Source organism: Myotis daubentonii, chromosome 20 (assembly GCF_963259705.1).
Source record: "Myotis daubentonii chromosome 20, mMyoDau2.1, whole genome shotgun sequence".
NCBI classification, from domain to species: Eukaryota; Metazoa; Chordata; class Mammalia; order Chiroptera; family Vespertilionidae; genus Myotis; species Myotis daubentonii.
The window spans coordinates 4,222,781-4,242,738 of record NC_081859.1 but is presented as its reverse complement, the minus strand read 5'-3'; the positions used below and the strand labels follow the sequence as shown (position 1 = coordinate 4,242,738).

At 50.0% G+C, this 19,958-nt stretch overlaps 1 long non-coding RNA gene across 1 annotated transcript in view; it reads left to right on the top strand.

Annotated features, from left to right (window-relative positions):
- The window catches only part of LOC132222560 (uncharacterized), a 177,927-nt gene extending 163,393 nt beyond the window's left edge, over positions 1–14,534 (top strand). Inside the window, exon 2 of the long non-coding RNA XR_009450260.1 lies at positions 14,427–14,534. This is a non-coding gene — a long non-coding RNA (uncharacterized LOC132222560). The remainder of the gene's footprint in view (positions 1–14,426) is intronic.
- Positions 14,535–19,958: the final 5,424 nt, after the last annotated feature.

Here is a 19,958-nt window from a genome sequence, read left to right as displayed (position 1 = left end):
CGTTCAAGAAGCAGCCGATCAATGAGTCTCTCTCATCATGGATGTTTCTCTCTCTCTCCCTCTCCCTTCTTCTCTGAAATCAATAAAAACATATTTTTTTAAAAAAAAAAGAAAGAAGGGTGAGGAAGTTGGCTGGGATCTGGTCTTAGAGATTCCTGTATTATTTAAACGTGGGGACACTGTGTACTCACTATTTTATGATATGTACATATATCATGGTGTCACCAGGTGACAAGGGTACCTACAGAGCCAATTCTCAAGACATGATAAATACATGCATATTTTAATTAAAAAAAACCCAACAACCTTTAGATGTAAACTGTGCCCTCAAATAGCTGGTGGAAAGTTAGAGAAGTCAATTAAAATGTACTATATTTATACGGTCTAGCTGGTGTGGCTCAGTAGATAGAGTGTCAGCCTGTGGACTGAAGGGTCCCAAGTTTGATTCCAGTTAAGGGCATGAAAAAAAATTTGAAAAGATAGTATATGCATAATACATACATACAAAAGGAGAGGGGGAGGGGCCTCTGCTGTCACTCTGCAGAACCACCTCTTTATCCCTTTCATATAACCACTGAGCCATGCCAGCTGGGCAACTCAAAGCCTTTTTAAAAAAATATATTTTTATTGATTTCAGAGAGGAAGGGAGAGGGAGATAGAAACATTAATGATGAGAGAGAATCATTGATCGGCTGCCTCCTGCATGCCCCCTACTGGGGATTGAGCCGAAACCCAGGCATGTGCCCTTGACCGGAATCAAACTCAGGACCCTTCAGTCCGCAGGGCAACGCTGTATCCACTGAGCCAAAACGGCGAGGGCTCAAAGTCTTTTTGAAGTCATTTCCTGGTCCTGGCTGGAGTAACCTTTCCTGTCACGCTCAATCCCTGGTGCACCATTTTTCTGTTCTGTGGTATCATTCTCACACATGTGAGTCATGGCCCTGGTTCTCTGTAAGCTCTTTGATAACGTTCTCTCTTACAGGGAACACAGCGAATTGCTTCTGTCCAGGGGATGTGTACATATGTGGTGTGTGTGTAAATGAAGAATCTAATCCCTCTGGGCCTTGCTTGTGTAGAACACACAGATTGGGGAGTATCTGAGCTAAAAACGTACAATGTGAATATTGACAAGAAAGCTCTGATTCCTCCCCATGCGCAGCGTGCTCCGTGCGGAGTAGAGTTTTTTTGTTTGTTTGTTTTAAAACATATTTTATTGATTTTTTTACAGAGAGGAAGGGAGAGGGATAGAGAGTTAGAAGCATCGATGAGAGGGAAACATCCATCAGCTGCCTCCTGCACACCTACTACTGGGGATGTGCCCGCAACCAAGGTCCATGCCCTTGACCGGAATCGAACCCGGTACCCTTCAGTCTGCAGGCCGACGCTCTATCCACCAAGCCAAACCCGTGAGGGCCAGAGTAGAGTTTTATGAAGCCGAAGACAACTTCAGAGAACTTGTGGGCCTTTTCAAAGAGACCCCACTGCGTCCCATGGGCCTTAGATTGCTCGGTCACAGTTGACTGATCCGTGGCCTTCAGTTGTTAGATTAAAGGAAACAGGATTAAGTGCTGTTCTCTCCAGGGCCATTTTGTGACGTGGGGTCTCTGCGGGTTTCCTTTTGTTCGGGGAGCAGCGGGTGTGAACGTTCACGGAGGAGGGATGGTGGCGGCGGGGGGGGGCCCACCCGACGGCAGTGGGCAGGCCCCGCTGCAGCCACAGCTGGGCTTGCCCTCGATACCCTGCGATTGTGAGCTCTGCTTCTTTTCAACAGTTATTGGAAATGTATGCAACCCCAGCAGGAAGCAGGGATCCGGCCCCGCTAAAAATAGACGCCGTGTTCACGTAGCCTAGACTTTCTGGAATCAGCGCTCCCTCTCTTTGCAACCTCAGCCTTCTCTTTTGTTTCTCTGCTTCCCCGCCCTGGAAAGCCTGACCAGTGATGGGGCAGCACTCCTTGCCATCAATAGAGAGACTGGATAGATAGGGCTGGCCACTCGGCTCATTCCCCAGGCCGCTCATGAAGGCGCAGGGTCACACCTCACACCCATTAGGATGGCTGCTGTTGCTGTCACAGAAAATAAAATGACGTGTTGGCCAGGTTGTGTAGAAATTGGAATCTGTGCACTGTGGGTGGGATTATAAAATGGTACAAACACGGCCGGCCAGCGTGGCTCAGGGGTGGAGCATCGACCTGTGAACCAGGAGGTCACGGTTTGATTCCCGTCAGGGCACGTACCCGGGTTGTACGCTCGATTCCCAGTAGGGGGTGTGCAGGAGGCAGCTGATCAATGATTCTCTCTCATCACTGATGTTTCTCTCTCTCCCTCTCCCTTCCTCTTTGAAATCAATAAAATATATTTTAAAATAAAGAGAAACCCAGAGCCAATGAGACAGAAAACATGCTGCACCTGGGGCTCTGATGAGGACAGAGCCAGACTGACCCAAGTGTCAAGGGAATAACTGTCCAGGAACCCTCTCAGCACTTTCTAAAGTATAAACGCTCTGGGCTTAGGACATTTCATTTAGAATTCTGGTCAGATCCAGTTAGATCCATTTCAGAGATTCCGTTGATGGGATTGTAAGGTTATTTGCAACTGGGGGATGGTGGGTTAGGAAAACCCAATGCAGGCCTGGTCGCCCCCAACGGCCCTCCCCTGCCGGCTTTTCTTCCCCCCCAAAACAAGAAGACAAAGTTATGTTTCTAAAGAAGGGTCTTTGTGTTATGATTCTAGGCTTTAAAAAAAAAATTTTTTTTATTGCCCTAATCGGTTTGGCTCAGTGGATAGAGCGTTGGCCTGCGGACTGAAGGGTCCCAGGTTTCGATTCCGGTCAAGGGCATGTACCTTGGTTGTGGGCACATCCCCCAGTAGCGGGTGTGCAGGAGGCAGCTGATCAATGTTTCTCTCTCATTGATGTTTCTCGCTCTCTATCCCTCTCTCTTCCTCTCTGTAAAAAATCAATAAAATATATTTAAAAAATTTTTTTTATTGATTTCAGAGAGGAAAGGGGGGGGAGAGAGAGAGAGAGAGAGAGAGAGAGAGAGAGAGAGAGAGAGAGAGAGAGAAACATCAGTGATGAGAGAGAATCATTGATTGGCTGCCTCCTGCATGCCACACAGTGGGGATTGAGCCCACAGCCCGGGCATGTGCCCTGCCTGGGAATTGAACCATGACCTCCTGGTTCCTAGGTTGATGCTCAACCACTGAGCCACACCAGCTGGGCTGATTCTAGGTTTTTTAACATTGGTTTAGGACCGTGCGGGAGGGGTGGGGGACCTTTCTAAGAATACACCAGAGGTTTCAGCCAGGGTGACACCAGCCTGGCAGCAAATTAATAAGTGAAAGCTTTGCCTCTGAAATAACCTCAAAGCCATTTCCAGGGATTCTAAGTTTAGCCAACGTGTGCCTTTCATGTCAGCCTGAAATCTAAAGTTCAGCTATTTGTGGTAACCAGATATTTCAAAGGGTAGAGTTTACAGGAGTGGAAACGATTAACCCAGTCGATCGTGGCCCAGTTCTCGAGAGCATATATTTGGAAGGAGACAGGTCACAAACAATGCCACCTGGAATGGGAAGACCACAGTGCCAGCTCTGTTCTCCCTCTCGTGACCATGGACAAGCCAGTCAAACACTTGAGGCTGCTGATGCCAAAACGGGTGTGTCCTTGGGGTGACCCACTAGGGTGAGGAAGGGCGATATTAGAATATCCCATTATATATATTTTCATGGGATCATTTAAAATTTTAGCATGTGTGTTGTGCACCACAAAGTACATTAAACTGGACTAAATAGTACATAAAAATGATTCAGGATGCAGATGACCATTTAAGAAAATATATAAATGTTTTTATTGATTTCAGAGAGGAAGGGAGAGGGAGAGAGAGAGAGAAACATCAATGATGAGAGAGAATCCTGGATCGGCTGCCTCCTGCACACCCCCGACTGGGGATCCAGCCCGCAACCCGGGCATGTGCCCTGACCTGGAATGGAACCGTGACCTCCCGGTTCATGGGTCGAAGCTCAACCACTGAGCCACACCGGCCGGACCAGTTTTCCCTTTTCTCTATCCGCTTGGCAGTCCCTTCTCCGAAGGGGAAACACACATGTTTTATCATGTTTTTTTAAGACTCAAGGAGTTCAAACTAACAGCAGCAAACGCCCTCAACAGACACTTCCAACCAGCCACCGAACCCCCTTCCTGAGAGAGTCTAGATTAGCTTTAGAAACAGAAGTTCTCGCCAGAGACACCCCCCCCCCATATAGGTCTCCTTGGTCGCCCCAGAGTGAATGCCCCCAAAATAGAAACCACTTTGAAGCAACTTGGGTGGGGGGAGTGGGGCCCAGGAGCAAATCCTCTTGTAAGACAACTTTATTAACACGAAATCCCTCCCAGGCCCTCCTCCCCACGGTCAGGGCAGATGCCTTTGAAAGTCCCCCCACAGCGGGGCGACGCCTGAAGGTTTCTCCCCGCCCTGCATGGGGTTTGCAGAAACGACACAAGCCGCTTCCCCTGCATTTATCAAGCGAGAAGTAATTGAAAACAGCAGGTAGTTGGGCCTGTCACCGGGAGAGGTCTGTTTGCCAATTGATACACAGAGGCGGAGGCTGGGTGTGTGTGTGTGTGTGTGTGTGTGTGTGTGTGTGTGTGTGTGTGTGTGTGTGTTCAGGCTCAGCAACTCCCAGGCGAGGCTGGGGAACTGGATTCCTACATCTTCAGAGGATTTGCATCCACCCAGGAAAGCGCTGCCGGAGAATGGGATCTCGGAGGAACTGTGTTCTGCTTCTAAATATGTGCTGGGTGGAACATGAGCAGGGATGGTTTGGGAAGGTCTGGCCTCGCTGTCCATCGAAGAAAACCCTCGTTCAGTCTAGGAAGCCAAGATTCAAAACCAAACCAGACCAGACCGAAAGGGAAGGCAGCGATGGGATTCAGGAACACAGGAGGAGAAGCGCCTCTCTCAGGATTCCAGACTTATTCCCAATGACGGCCTTGGAAAGCACGGTCTCACAAATTCCTACGATGCCCAAGGCATTCTAATCCAAGGGCAGCTGGCCCATGTGCTGGAGGCTGCCTCTGACGGACAACTATGGCACATACATGGCTTGTTCCACCTTTTTCCCCCGGTGTGAGGTTAAAGACAAGATGGTTACCACAATGGAGACCAAGGAACTGTCTTTTTTTCTTTTGTATATTTTTATTGATTTCAGAGAGGGAGCAGGAGAGAGAGAGAAACATCCATGAGGAGAGAGAATCCCTGATCGGCTGCCTCCTGCACGCCCCACACGGGGGATCGAGCCTACAGCCCGGGCACGTGCCCTTGACCAGGAATGGAACTGTGACCTCCTGGTTCATAGGTTGACGCTCAACCACTGAGCCACGCCGGCCGGGCTCCGCCTTCCTTTTTATTGTGATGGTCTCCACGCCGCATGTCTGGGGTCCTTGCTTGTCCACTTACATCTGGAGGGGAAGCATGAGATTGGTCAATGCCTGGAGGAGCCGGTGAGGGTCTGTTCTTCCCTGAGGAGGAGCCGCTGCTGACGACTTCCACGTGTGGTCCTCTCATTACCCCAGTGGTTGCTGAGGGCCCTTCTGCTCTCATTGTTTTATTATTATTATTATTATTATTATTATTATTATTATTATTTATTGTTCTGGTTATTCGAGGTCCCTTGAGATTCCATATGAATTTTATATTATTTATTAATTTTTTAAAACCCTCCCCTGAGGATATTTTTCCAATGATTTTTAGGGAGAGTGGGAGAGAGAGGGAGAGACAGAGAGAAACATCGATATGAGAGAAACACATCGATGGGTTGCCTCCTGCGCACGCCCTGATCAGGGCCCGGGCCGGGGAGGAGCCTGCAACCGAGGTACATGCCCTTGACCGGAATCAAACCCGGGACCCTTGGATCCGCAGGCCGACGCCCTATCCACTGCGCCACACCGGCCAGGGCTGCTCTCTAATTGTCGACACTGAGCTTGGGGTTCCTCTGCAGCTGCTCTTACCTCCCCCGTGGGGTTTTGTTCTGTGCATGTGTTGGGCTGTGGGCTCCTCAGTCCGTGTCCGTTTCATCCCATCTGCTTTCTGTCTTCCAGGAATTCCTCACAAGTTCAGGACCCCTCCGTGCCACCCCTGTTCTCCCCGTGCTGTCAGGAATTTCGTCTTGAAAAGATTTCTTTTTCCCGTCACTTAAAAGGATTTTTGGGGGGGGGGGTGAGGGGAGGTCCGGGGTGGGAGACATCTGTGCTTAGTCTACCCTCCTCATGCCCTGCACTCACCATCGCAGAGTCAGGCAAGAAGCTCTTTGCCTCCAGCCACTTGTTTAACTACTTAAACCTTCTCTAGCCTGTATAGTAAAAGGCTAATATGCAAATTGTCCCCTCGACCAGGAGTTCGACCAGGGGGCAGGGCCGGCTGGCCAACCGCCTGCGACCCCTACCCCGGGTCAGCCCCACTGGATCTGCCCCTATCGGGGAGGGCCGCCCGGACCCCACCCGTGCACGAATTCATGCACTGGGCCTTTAGTTCAAAAATAAAAGGCGGGAGCTCTGGCTGGTGTGGCTCAGTGGATAGAGCGTCAGCTTCGGACTGAAGGGTCCCGGGTTCGATTCCGGTCAAGGGCACGTACCTTGGTTGCAGGCTCCTCCCCGTCCCTGGTCAGGGTGCATGGGGGAGGCAACCCATCGATGTGTCTCTCTCACATGGATGTTTCTCCGTGTCTCTCCCTCTCTCTTCCACTCTCTCTAAAGATCCATGGGAAACTATCCTTGGGTGAGGATTAAAATAATAATAATAAATAAAAATAAAGGCCGGACCAGGTTGACTCAGGTCTCTGGTTTCTCAGTGGAGACACGCCACCTAATGAGCCCCGTATGCATCAGGCCACGCCCAGTGGGTGTCACTCTCGCTGGTCACCTGGTGCCCTGGCTTCGTGATTTCCATGTGTCTTTGGCCACGGCAGGCAGTTCTCCTGCTATTAGCTTCCGACTTCTGGTGCTACCCTTTGTTCTCTTCGAACTTCCCGCTTGTCATATTCTGTGGGCTGGGGAACCACGCAGCTAAGCACATTGTAAACGTACTCACTGTAGATCCCCGACCTGGAGAGCGAGGGCCGGAGGAGAAGGGATGTGCTTGGTGAAGGGCTTTCTGTCAACCAGCGGTTCGCAACCTGTGGGTCGCGACCCCTTGGGGGGTCGAACGACCCTTTCACAGGGGTCGCCTAAGACCATCGGAAAACACACATATAATTACATATTGTTTTTGTGATGAATCACTATGCTTTCATGATGTTCCATTTGTAACCATGGAATTGGGGGTCACCACCACATGAGGAACTGTATGAAAGGGTCGCGGCATCAGGAAGGTTGAGAACCGCTGAAGTGTAAACCATTCCAGGCTCTGCTTCCTGCGACTCAGGGTTTTTCTCCTGGTAGGAATGTTTATCAGAAGTCTGCCTGACAAACAGGGACAATCATTTCAAATGGCCTTGGCAATACAAAGTTTGATCACTGTAGCCCGGCCAGCGTGGCTCAGTGGTTGAGCATCCACCTATGAACCAGGAGGTCACGGTTCGATTCCCAGTCAGGGCTCATGCCTGGGTTGCAGGCTTGATCCCCAGTGCGGGGCGTGCAGGAGGCAGCCGACCAATGGTTCTCTACCTTCATTGATGTTTCTCTGTCTCTCTCCCTCTCCCTTCCTCTCTGAAGTTAATAAAAATATATTTTTAAAAAAGTTTGATCACTGTATATGTATATATACAAATTATTATGTATACATAAAAGTTATTACATATCATATTATAGAAAATGCCATTTATTATATGATATATAATACATATATAAACACACATATATATACTCTCTCAACTACCATTAACAGAATACACACAAGAATAATTTCTAATGACTGCAGCAGTTGGCATATGTCCCATCTACCTTCATTCAGAGACACGTAATCAAGGTGGCCAGCCAGGTGGAGGTGGCGCCCAGCCAGTGTCCAGTGGAGTGTGCTTTCTGCTTCCAGTTTCTCTCTCTTCTCACCCTTCCTATTTTCAAGAACCACATTCGTGCTACTGAAGTCCTATTTGAAGTGTCCAGCCCTTCAAACCCAGTGACTTGGGCATTTATTTTTGGAACCAAAAGAGACCTCAGTGTGGACTCCAATCACCTGAGTGAACCCACAGAGAGGCCGTCTCCATCGTGCCTGAAGGACAAGCAACGGCCCATCCCAGGGAGCTCGAGGGAAGGCATTTAATCCTCGAAACTCGGTAAGAAGGTGCTGGAAGAGCCAACATGACCAACAGGGGGCAGTGAGAACACAGAAATCAGCCAGAATCCTTGGCCACCACCACAGAAGAAGAAAGGTGTGATAGAGTCAACTGTGTCCCCCCCCCCCAAAATGATGGCTTGGAGTCCTGACCCCCAGCACTTCAGAACGGGACCTGGCTGGCCGCCAGGGTTACGCAAGCGTCACTCATTCCTATGAGGTCCCACTGGAGCAGGGGAGACCTTCCTCCATCCAACACGACAGGAGAAGAGACGAGGACGGTGCTGGATGCAGGAAGAGGCGGCCACGTGGCGACAGACTGGAATGATGCAGTTACGCACCCAGGAAGGCCATGCCCTGGCCGGTGTGGCTCAGTGGATAGAGCGTCGGCCTGCGGACTGAAGGGTCCCAGGTTCGATTCCGGTCAAGGGCATGTACCTGGGTTGCGGGCACATCCCCATTGGGGGGTGTGCAGGAGGCGGCTGAGCGATGTTTCTCTCTCATCGATGTTTCCAACTCTCTATCCCTCTCCCTTCCTCTCTGTAAAAAATCAATAAAATATATATTTTTTTAAAAAGACTCTCGCTTCCAGTTCAGTTGGCCATCGCATGATGCTCATGGCCCTTCTTCTCTCTTTAAAATGCCTCTTTCCCAGCTCTGTCTACTGACAGAGCCGGAGAGCAAGGACGGCCAGGAGGACCGGACCGCCCCCTGCTCATATTGTCATCCCCGAGTTTCATTTCCTGCTGCCCGGCTCTTGGGGGAAATCACTGCTTCAGAGCTGGTCCGGGAAATGGACACGGTGAGCCGGGGACGTCTCACCCCAGACAACGCGAACATCCATCTCAGACCCCCGAGCCCGGGTCCGAGGGCTCGGACCCAGCCTGCAGAGGCAATCACTCACCCAAGATGGGACAGGTTGGTTTTAAAAACGAAGAAGAACTGCGAAGAACGGAAGGGACTCCGGTACCTTAGTATTCCCGAGGGCACCGCGAGACCGAACAGGAAAACCGCTGTCGGCTGCCGTTGGCAGATGCTGGGAACTAACTCGGTCTTGTGAAAACTGCCAACATTTGTCCCGCTCCCCCTGTGCTCCCGGGCCACTGGACAGCTCACGGACATCAGTCTTTCCCGACAGCAGTGCCGGGCTGACAAATAGAGAAGGATTAACAGAGCATCACTCGCGAGGACGTCACGCTCGCTCAGCCGGCAGATGAAAAGTGTCCAGGGAGCCCTGGCCAGTGTGGCTCGCTCGGTCGAGCATCGACCCACGCACCAACCGGTCGCCGGTTTGATTCCCGGTTAAGGGTACGTGCCCTGGGTTCAAGGTCAGTCCCCTGCTGGGGTGCGTGCGGGAGGCAACTGATCGATGTTTCTCTCTCGCCCTCCCTCCCTGCCTCTCTCTTGAAAAATCAATAAACACATACGTTAGCCCTGGCCGGTGTGGCTCAGCGGATAGAGCGTGGGTGTGTGGACCGAAGGGTCCCAGGTTCGATTCCGGTCAAGGGCATGGATCCGTGGTTGCAGGCTCCTCCCTGGCCCTGGACCTTGATCAGGGCGGTCCAGGAGGCAACCCATTGACGAGTCTCTCTCACATCGTTATCTCTCTCTCTCTGTCTTTCCCTCTCCCGTCCACTCTCTCTAAAAATCAATGGGAAAATATCCTCAGGTGAGGATTAAAAAACAACAACAAAAAACCTTCTTTAACAAACCACACCAACACCTCCCAGGGGTCCCGTCTCACAGGGCTGATCAGAGCGGGAGGCCCTGGCAGGCTGGCTGAAGTTACGGGGGCGGGGGGGGGAAGGCAGCTGGACTTGGGGGCCTGCTGAGTTGAGGAGATCCACCGTATCACAGGTCTGAGGCTGGGGCCCCCCACCCCGTCGCACTAGCGTAGGACAGCCCCTTGGGTGAGCTCTTTCGTCTGGTTCCTGACCTGGTGGTTCCCGGGAGCCCGGCAGTGAGACCTGTCTTCCAGGGGCTGGAGGAGGAGGAGGTGAGAAGCAGAGGGTGCTGCCAACACCTGTGCTTTGTCATCCAGAACCAACGCCCAGGGAGCCGTGACAAACACACACCTGCGAGTTACGAGGTGACAGACAGCTTCTCCAGGGGTGAGGGGGGGGTAGGGAGGGAGGGGGACAGGCAGGACGGCGCTGGCTCACCAGTGCCTCCCCTCCCCCCGGGAATGCTCCCAGCCGGGGCCCTGTCTCACTCCCTGGCACGTGTGCCTCGCCTTGGACCTGGCCCCCCCGCCCCGGGGGGTTCATCATTCACCTTAGGGACTGCCGACATTTATTCCATTATTTTTTAAAATAAATTTCTATTGATTTCAGAGAGGAAGGGAGAGGCTGAGAGAGAGAACATCCATGATGAGAAAGAATCATGGATCGGCTGCCTCCTGCACGCCCCACACTGGGGATCGAGCCTGCAACCCGGGCATGTGCCCTGAGCGGGAATCGAACCAACCGTGACCTCCTGGTTCCTAGGTCGATGCTCAACCGCTGAGCCACGCCGGCCGGGCCACGGGAGGAATTTGAAGTTACAGGATGTGAAAGGTTGTCAGGAGAAAAAGTACGTTGCCAATAGCTCCTCCTGCTTCGCCCAGTGGAGGAGGAGCCGCCTGCACCCCCAGTCCCGCTCCAGTCCCCCCTGAGAGATGTGACCAGAGGCACCAGTTCCTCTGGGGGTTTGGCTGCCCAGATTCCTCGATAGAGTGCGATTCTGTCTCCCCTCCCTGCTCCCCAGATGTGACTCCGAAGGCTCCCGTTCTCCCCAGTTCCCTCTCCCTGTTGGAAGGAGGACCGAAGAGGTGGGATGAAACCAACCTGAAGCTCTGTCGACTTGGGAGTCACATCTTAGGCTGTTTTCCGGAGACGGTGATGAAAAACCCCCAAAGGCTCCAAAGACAGCTCTTGTCGGGGCATTTCTGATTGATCCGGAGCCAGAAAATGGCAGACATTTATAAAAGGCAGATTTCCATGGAAAAAAAGACTGTTTTCATCCCCGCTTTACCTGAAAGCCAGATTGGTGGGCGAACGTGCAAATTGGAGGCAGATTGGAGAAAGCCGCTGCCTCGGCCCGGGGCCTTCTGAAGGGGAGAAACAGCCCGAACGGGAACCCATCGATCTGTCTGCTCCCAGGAGGCTGAGCTGTCGTGAGCTATTAGCTCATCCTGTGGCAACAGGCACGCCTCCTACTGAAGAGAGAGGTGTGGGGTCCCATACACTTCCAGGGGGATGTTCGAGAGGCGACGTTTCCCAACATGGGTACCAAGAGAGACTCGCTCCCGGGATGATCAGACGTTATCTGTGCTCACCACGCTTGGAAAGACACCAGGCTAAACAAAGTAAACGCAGTTTCGCCGGCCGGCGTGGCTCAGGGGTTGAGCGTCGACCTACGAACCAGGAGGTCGAGGTTCGATTCCCGGTCGGGGCACGTGCCCGGGTTGCGGGCTCGATCCCCAGTGTGGGGCGTGCAGGAGGCAGCCGATCCGTGATTCTCTCTCATCATTGATGTTTCTCTCTCCCTCTCTGAAACCAATAAAAATATACTGACACAGACACACACACACACACACACACACACACACACAATTCTGGCAATTGTCAACTGAGCAGTAATTTTTTTTATAGGAGATTTATAGATAAGACAACTTGGAAATCCAAAGGCAACACAGTTTCTTTTATGTTGATTAATATTCATCTTCACCCAAGAGCAGAAGTTCAGTGTAATATATATTCCTGCTCAGAGAGGAGTGCAGAATTCCATGAACATCTGTGGTGATACCCATTGGGGCGATAGGGCCTCGAGATTTATGTATGTATTTACTTATTTATTTTGTTAATCCTCCCCCGAGGATATTTTCCCATTGATTTTTAGGGAGAGTGGAAGAGAGAGGGAAAGACAGAGAGAAACATCGATGTGAGAGAAACACATCGAAAGGCTGCCTCCTGCATGAGCCCCAACTAAGAGCCTGGGTCCGGGAGGAGCCTGCAACCTAGGTACATGTCCTTGACCAGACTTGAACCCAGGACCCTTCGGTCCGCAGGCCGATGTTCTATCCACCGAGCCAAACTGGCCAGGGCAGGGCCTGGAGATTTAAAGACCCTCCGACCACCATCCTATATGGGAAACAATACGTGCAACCCTCCAGGCTACACCAAAGGTGAGTGTAACAAAACCCAAGCCTGGCTTAGAGGGGCAGCAGCAAGAATTCCCAGCTCAGGGCCTGTGATTCTCTCTCCTCTCATGGAAAGCAGTTTTTGCACTTCCAGCCACATCACAAGAAGCTTTAACAAGTTCCCAACTTGTTAAAAGTGCGAAAACCGGAGTTGTGTTTTTCCGAAAGTGCGAAAACGGGGGTGTTTCTTCTTTTTCTGCTCCGTGGCTTACTCTGCGGCCACTTCATGGTCACCCCACTTGGCAGCCTCGCGGGCCCAGGCGTAGGGAAAGCCGCCGGGGACAACGTAAAGGAAGTTTGCTCTCCAAAAAGGTCCAGATCTCGAGGTCAAGTATGCGGATCTGCTCACGCCTCTTCGGCAGGTGAATTACGTGACGGAGCCCAGCCGGCGTGGCTCAGTGTTTGAAGGTCGACCTAGGAACCAGGAGGTCACGGTTCGATTCCCGGTCGGGGCACACGCCCGGGTTGCGGGCTCGATCCCCAGTGCGGGGCGTGCAGGAGGCAGCCGATCCATGATTCTCTCTCATCATGGATGTGTGTCTCTCTCTCTCTCTCTCTCTCTCTCCCTTCCTCTCTGACATCAATTAAAAAAAAATAAACAAAAACAACACACACAAAAAAGCATTAGGCATTAAACACACGCCTGTTGAATGAGAAGAAGAAGTGGATGGATCGGTTGCACACACTGACCCTTTGTCTGCCTACACCGTCAGCGCCTGCCAAACCCGCCTCCATCTCAGTCCTTCCAGTTCTGGATCCAACAAGCCGCCCCGCCTCGCTCGCCCGCCGCGCGGTCTGCACCCCGATAAACACACCGCCTTCCACAGAGGAAGTGGCGGGACTTCACTCAGCACTTCATGGGCGGGGAAGGCTCGGACGGGAGGGGAAAGGGGGAAGGAAGGAGGAGCAGGGAAAGCCTCGCAGAGTCCCTGGCGGATGTCAGGGTATCTTCTGCTTCCTCTGATTTGAAGGCATTTTACATCGCTTCCCATTTCCCCCTGTACCCCCCTCCCCCCCAAAAAAAAACCCCAACAATAAACAAACAAACAAACAAATAACACACCAGTATTACCATCCTTCAGAGCTTTTATCCATGGACAACTCTTTCACAAAACCTTGCTTATGCCTCAGCCAATCTTAGTCTCTTTTTGGACCTTAATCCTAGCACTTTCTAGCACTTTCTAGGACTTTCTAGCACTTTCTAGCACGTGTCCCAGGGCCTAGTTGTTTGTGTCCATGTCTCAGCTTCATCGCTAGAGTGCAGCTTGCCTACAAACGAGTGTTTTTCTCATCTTTTTCTTCCTGTAAGTGCGGAGCGCAGTTGGCGTTGAATAAATGTCCACTGCGTTGGCGTGAATAACGGCAAAGCCCCCTGGTATGGCTGAAGGACAAGCCTTAGGTGCATGCCAGTGTATGCGCTGTTTGTTTAAAACCTTCCTCATCTGGCCCTGGCCGGTGTGGCTCAGTGGATAGAGCGTCGGCCTGCGGACTGAAGGGTCCCGGGTTCAATTCCGGCCAAGGGCATGCACCTTGGTTGCAGGCACATCCCCAGTTGGGGTGTGTGCAGGAGGCAGCTGATCGATGTTTCTCTCTCATCGATGTTTCTGACTCTCAATCCCTCTCCCTTCCTCTCTGTAAAAAAATCAATAAAATATATTTAAAAATAAAAAATAAAACCTTCCTCATCTGGACACCAGGAATGCGATGACACCACTGCTGGCTTACTGACGCACTTCTGGCTTCTGGTCACCCCAGGCCTCTGACCAAGAATCTTAAGTATTTTGATTGTGTTTTTTTTTGTTTTGTTTTGTTTTTTTGCATATTGGATTAGATTTACACACTAAGTGACTTTCTTTAAAGTGTAGTCCCTGGGCCCGGCCAGTGTGGCTCAGTGGTTGAGCGTCGATCTATGAACCCGGAGGTCACGGTTCGATTCCTGGTCAGGGCACATGCCTGGGTTGCAGGCTCCATCCCCAGTAGGGGGCGTGCAGGAGGCAGCCCATCCATGATTCTCTCTCATCATGGATATTTCTCTCTCTCTCTCCCTCTCCCTTCCTCTCTGACATCAACAGAAAATATATGTATATTTTTTTTCCAGAAGTGTAGTTCCTGGCACAGCTGGGAAGCCAGCCCCCTGATGAGTTTTGTTTGGAGCCCTCCCTGCCCCCCTCCCCTCCTCTGGCATCTGCAGCCACCAGGGCCATAATCACAAGGACCTCCAGTTAGATCGTACCTTGCCCTGCAGGCTTCCCCTGGATTCTATAAACAGTAATTAATGCAGTTTAGACGTTGGACTCCACTGTTTACCCTGGCTCTCAATTAATTAGCTAATTGCCAAGCTAGGAAGACACGGTTGGCCGGGGACTCCATCGGTGCATGCACACGGGGGACCCACATTTGCACACCCGCTCGTGAGCGGAGCGCAAGGCGCACACAGGCAGTGGCAGCAGGAACAGCGTCCCAGCCTGCGGAGCCCGCAGGGCCTGGGGGGACAGGAGCTCCCCACCTCCCGGTGGGCGGATGACTCACCCGGGGCCCACAGCCTCTCCGAGGTGTGAGGAGACCGCTCTCCTGCTCTGTGTAAAGGCTGCTCTGTGGGTGCCTTGTGTTTGAAAATGTTCCGAGGAAAGGGCTTGGCCTCTTGAAACAACCTGTGTTGGCAGAAAACTGAGCTGTCCGGGTCCCTCGGGGCCTGGCGGTGTGCAGGGCGCTCTGATGGAGGAGGTGCCGGGAGGGGCGACCAGGCTGCCTCCTTGTCACTGGGTCCCAGCTGAGACGGGTCGCTCTCAGGGGAGCGAGAGGGGCACCCCACCTTCTGCGGATGTGGGCAGGCGGGGGGAGCCCTGGACAAGGCAAGCCAGAGTGCCCAGAAGGTTCCAGAAGCAATGAGCAAGGCTGGGAGCATAGCTGCGCCTGCAGAAGGTGGCACAGCAGAGGGCTCTGGGCAGGACCAGTGGGAGCCTGGGGCACCGCCCTGGGCATCAGGGGTGAGGGAGTGAGTTCAAATCTCAGCAGGGCGTCTGTGTGCCTAAAGGCATTTGTACTTCACTCCCAATACCAGGTATTCACTATATCGAGCTGATTTTAATGTAATTCATATTGAGCACCTTAATGTGTTTTTTTAAAAATATTTTTTATTGATTTTTTTACAGAGAGGAAGGGAGAGGGATAGAGAGTTAGAAACGTCGATGAGAGAGAAACATCGATCAGCTGCCTCCTGCACACTCCCTACTGGGGATGTGCCTGCAACCAAGGTGCATGCCCTTGACTGGAATCGAACCTGGGACCCCTCAGTCCATAGGCTGATGCTCTATACACTGAGGCAAACCGGTTAGGGACTTAATTTTTAAAAAATACATATATATTTTTATTGATTTCAGAGAGGAAGGGAGAGGGAGAGAGAGATAGAAACATCAATGATGAGAGAAAATCATGGATCTGCTGCCTCCTGCACACCCCCTACTGGGGATCGAGCCCTCAACCCGGGCATGGGCCCTTGACCAGAATAGAACCCAGGACCCTTCAGTCCGCAGGCTGAGCCAAACTGGCTAGGGCAAGCGAGAACCATTTCTGACTATAATAGGTATTCAGTGAATACTTGTTGAATGAATGAATGAAAATACACGTGGAATATATCACATTAACTCACATACAGATCTGCAGGATAATTTTCTTTCTTTCTTCTCTTGGATTCCTTGGGGTGACATTAGTTAATAAAATTATATAGGTTTCAGATGTACAATTCTAGAACACATCATCTGTATATTATATCGTGTGTTCACCACCCCAAGTCTGCAGCATAATTTTCTATTCTGATCTCATTTCTTTCTGCTTAAATCCACGACAGCAGCTTTTGGTAAACCTGATGTTTAGGTCTGGGCGGGGCGGTCGTTACCCCCAACTGACTTACTCACCTGCAAATCACAGACAGTAGAGAGCAGGTTTCATAGGAAAGGTGCTCCGAGTTTTGTGAAATCATTTATTTCTCAAAATCACTTTACACGGTCATTATGATTGTTTTTATCTCATAGAAGCAAAAACAGAAGCTTTCAAAGGTTAAGTTGCCCAAAGCTAAAAAGCAAAGAGCCTGAATGGGAACACAATTTTATCCCCAAATGAGATCTCTCCCCAAAACTGTTCGAAAATTACTCAATAGCATGTGTCGTGTTGAGAAAGAAAGAAATTGGACAAAACAAGATGTATTTCACCCCCCCTTTTCCCCCCCTTTTATTTTTTTAAAGGAGGGGGGGGCGGGAATTTATGCCTGCGATTTTCATTAGTAATCCCAACATGGAAAACAAATCTATTTCCAATTTGGCAAAGTATCCAGCTCGCTTAGAGAACTGATACCTTGGCTTGGCTCCAAGAAAACATAGAAATATAATTCAAAAATTATGAGTAATTGAGCAATAATTTCTAGATACAGAAGAGTCTGACGCAACCTTCCCTCTGTCCTCAATACAAGGAAGGCCACTTGTCTTGGCTCAGGCCTAAGTTCCAGAATTGATGATCCCTTTAATTGCACCTTGTCAATAGTGATTCACACAGTGTCCTTTCCCATGGACTTGGAGGAGGTGGGGGGATCTACCCCGCCTACACTCTTACCCTTTTTTCCTTTCTGGCTTTTATTGAGAAACCACCAAAGCATCTGGCCAATTCACTTAACATCCAGATGTGTTGGTCTCATTTACATTGCTAATTTTTTTAAAACTCAACGTATTGGCTGAAAGGGGAACTGTAGCCGAAGTGAGAGTGAGCGTAGGTTGCCAGCTGATGGAGGATGAACCAACTGGAAATCAACCGTCAACATCTGCTCCTCATTTCTCTGCCGCTTCCTGGCTCAATCAAACATAATGTGCCTAATCTTTGAAGAAATTCCTACAGAAGTAAAAAAAAAAAAAAAAATCGCTTGACCATCTTTATAAGGATCACAACCAGAAAGAAGCAAGACATGGCCAGAGGCAAAAAACAGGATGGTATCCGGGAAATGGCCCGAGGAGACTCACACGTGCCACCGTGGGGATCAAATTAAGATAAGGATTCAGATCCCAAATCCTCAAAACCAGTTGTCACACTATCTCCACTATCCGTGCTGCCTTTCCAGCTTACCCCATATTCACAATGAACTTCATTAATTTCCTTGGTACAGGGCCATTCTGGGGGAGCCACAGCCTGTCCCTCCTCTTTCTCTTTTTTCAAAATATATTTTTATTGATTTCAGAGAGGAAGGGAGAGGGAGAGAGAGAGAGAAACATCCGTGATGAGAGAGAACCATGGATCAGCTGCCTCCTGCACGCCCCACACTGGGGATCACACCTGCAACTCGGGCCTGTGTCCTTGACCAGGAATGGAACCGTGACCTCCTGGTTCATAGGTCAATGCTCAACCACCGAGCCATGCCAGCCGGGCTATTATCTTAATTTTTGAAGACCTTTTCACTGGATACTTTCTTTCAGCACTTAGAAAATAGAACCATTTTCTTGGGCAAACAACTGATTGAATAAAAGGAATTCTGAATGAAGAAAGGAAAAAATAGAGAAGGTATGAGGTTATTAGGTGACAATAAGTAATCCTGATTGGCTGGAATATAAGGAATTCAGAGGAGAGAAGGGAGGCCTACAGCATGTGGAGATGTACACATATACACCACACACACACGCGCACACACACACACGCACACACATGACACCGCACACGCAAGAGCACGGTCACATATTCAAAGCATTCACCAATAAATGCTCATTGATTTATTACATAATTCCTATTTGGAATTAGAATCCTACTACACTAGATTCCAACAATACAAAATGTGTAGAATGTGCCTTTAATTGTCCTCAGGAGCTTATAACCTAGTAGAGAAGCACAGCTTTGCTTATTTAAAAAATAACTTGATGCTACTTTGGCTTTCTTAAAGAACAACCACACTTTCATAAGTCTTTTTTTAAAAAATATATTTTATTGATTTTTTACAGAGAGGAAGGGAGAGGGATAGAGAGCCAGAAACATCGATGAGAGAGAAACATCGATCAGCTGCCTCCTGCACACCCCTTACTGGGGATGTGCCCGCAACCCAGGTACATGCCCTTGACCGGAATCGAACCCAGGACCTTTCAGTCCGCAGGCCGACGCTCTATCCACTGAGTCAAACCGGTTAGGGCTTCATAAGTCTTGAGAAAGATTACCATATACATTCATACAGACCCATACAGCAAGTCTGTAGTTAAAGTAGAATAAATATTCACTTAGATATGGAAGGAGCCCGGCCAGTGTGGCTCAGTGGTTGGGCATCACGGTTCGATTCCCGGTCAGGGCACATGCCCAGGTTGTGGGCTCGATCCCCAGTGTGGGGCGTGCAGGAGGCAGCCAATCCATGATTCTCTCTCATCATTGATGATTCTATCTCTCTATCCTTCTCAATAAAAATATTTTTTAATTCATTATGGAAGGAAAGAAGGAAGGAATTCAGTATATAGCTTACATGAGAGTATGATACTTTGAAAAATAATGATAAATCCTAAAAGCATGAAGAAAATAAAACAATAGAATGAAACAGAATGCTTTTCTAGAAAGGAAAAACATAATGTGCTTTTATTTAGCTTTTTAATTTCACTATGCTTTTATTTAGAATATTAGTTTTTACATCCGCGTATCTTAAGACAATATGGAAAAATCTAGAATATTTGTGCTCAGAATATATAGATGTCTGATAGCTAATTCATGCTTACTCTGATAAACTTTGAATTGGGCAACAATTTAGGTGATGCATGCTGGGTATATTCATGTTGAGGAGACAAAATGTACATATTCAGGCCAAATGCAAGAGAGCTGAGGAGACAAACACTCCTAGAGAGAATGACTTTAGAGCAGGCTCTTCTAGAACATAGCCATGTGCCCTGGCCAGTTTGGATCAATGGACAGATCATCGGCCTGCGGACCAAAGGGTCCTGGATTTGATTCCGGTCAAGGGCACATACTTCGGTTATAGGCTCCTCCCAGGCCCGGGCCCTGGTCGGGGCTCGTGCAGGAAGCAACCAATCCATGTGTTTCTCTCCCATGGATGTTTCTCTCTGTCTCTCCCTCTCCCTTCCACTCTCTCTAAAAATCAATGGAAAAATATCCTCGGGTGAGGACTAACAACAGCAACAAAAACAAAACAAAAAAAAAACATAGAAGACAGGCATGCTCCAGGCCTCGTAGAAGAAAAACATGACCAATGCAGTTCTTCTTCCATCTTGTTTCCTTTCCAAGGCTCCTCCCCGTGGAAAGTATTAATCACAATCTCAAGCATCGAACGGCCACTCCCTCCACTCTCACTTGTTTAATTCCCAGACCCTTGTCTTGGTTCTCCAACCCCGTGACCCCCCCACTCCAGCTTCCCCAAACCAACCCAGGCTCCTCCTTCTATTTCCTATTGGCCGGCTCTTGGTATTCTCTCTTGGACGCGATTTGGTATTTGCTCTCTGGCTCCGCGGGCTGTGGCTGCAGCTGGTAGACGCCTGCTTTCCCTCCTCC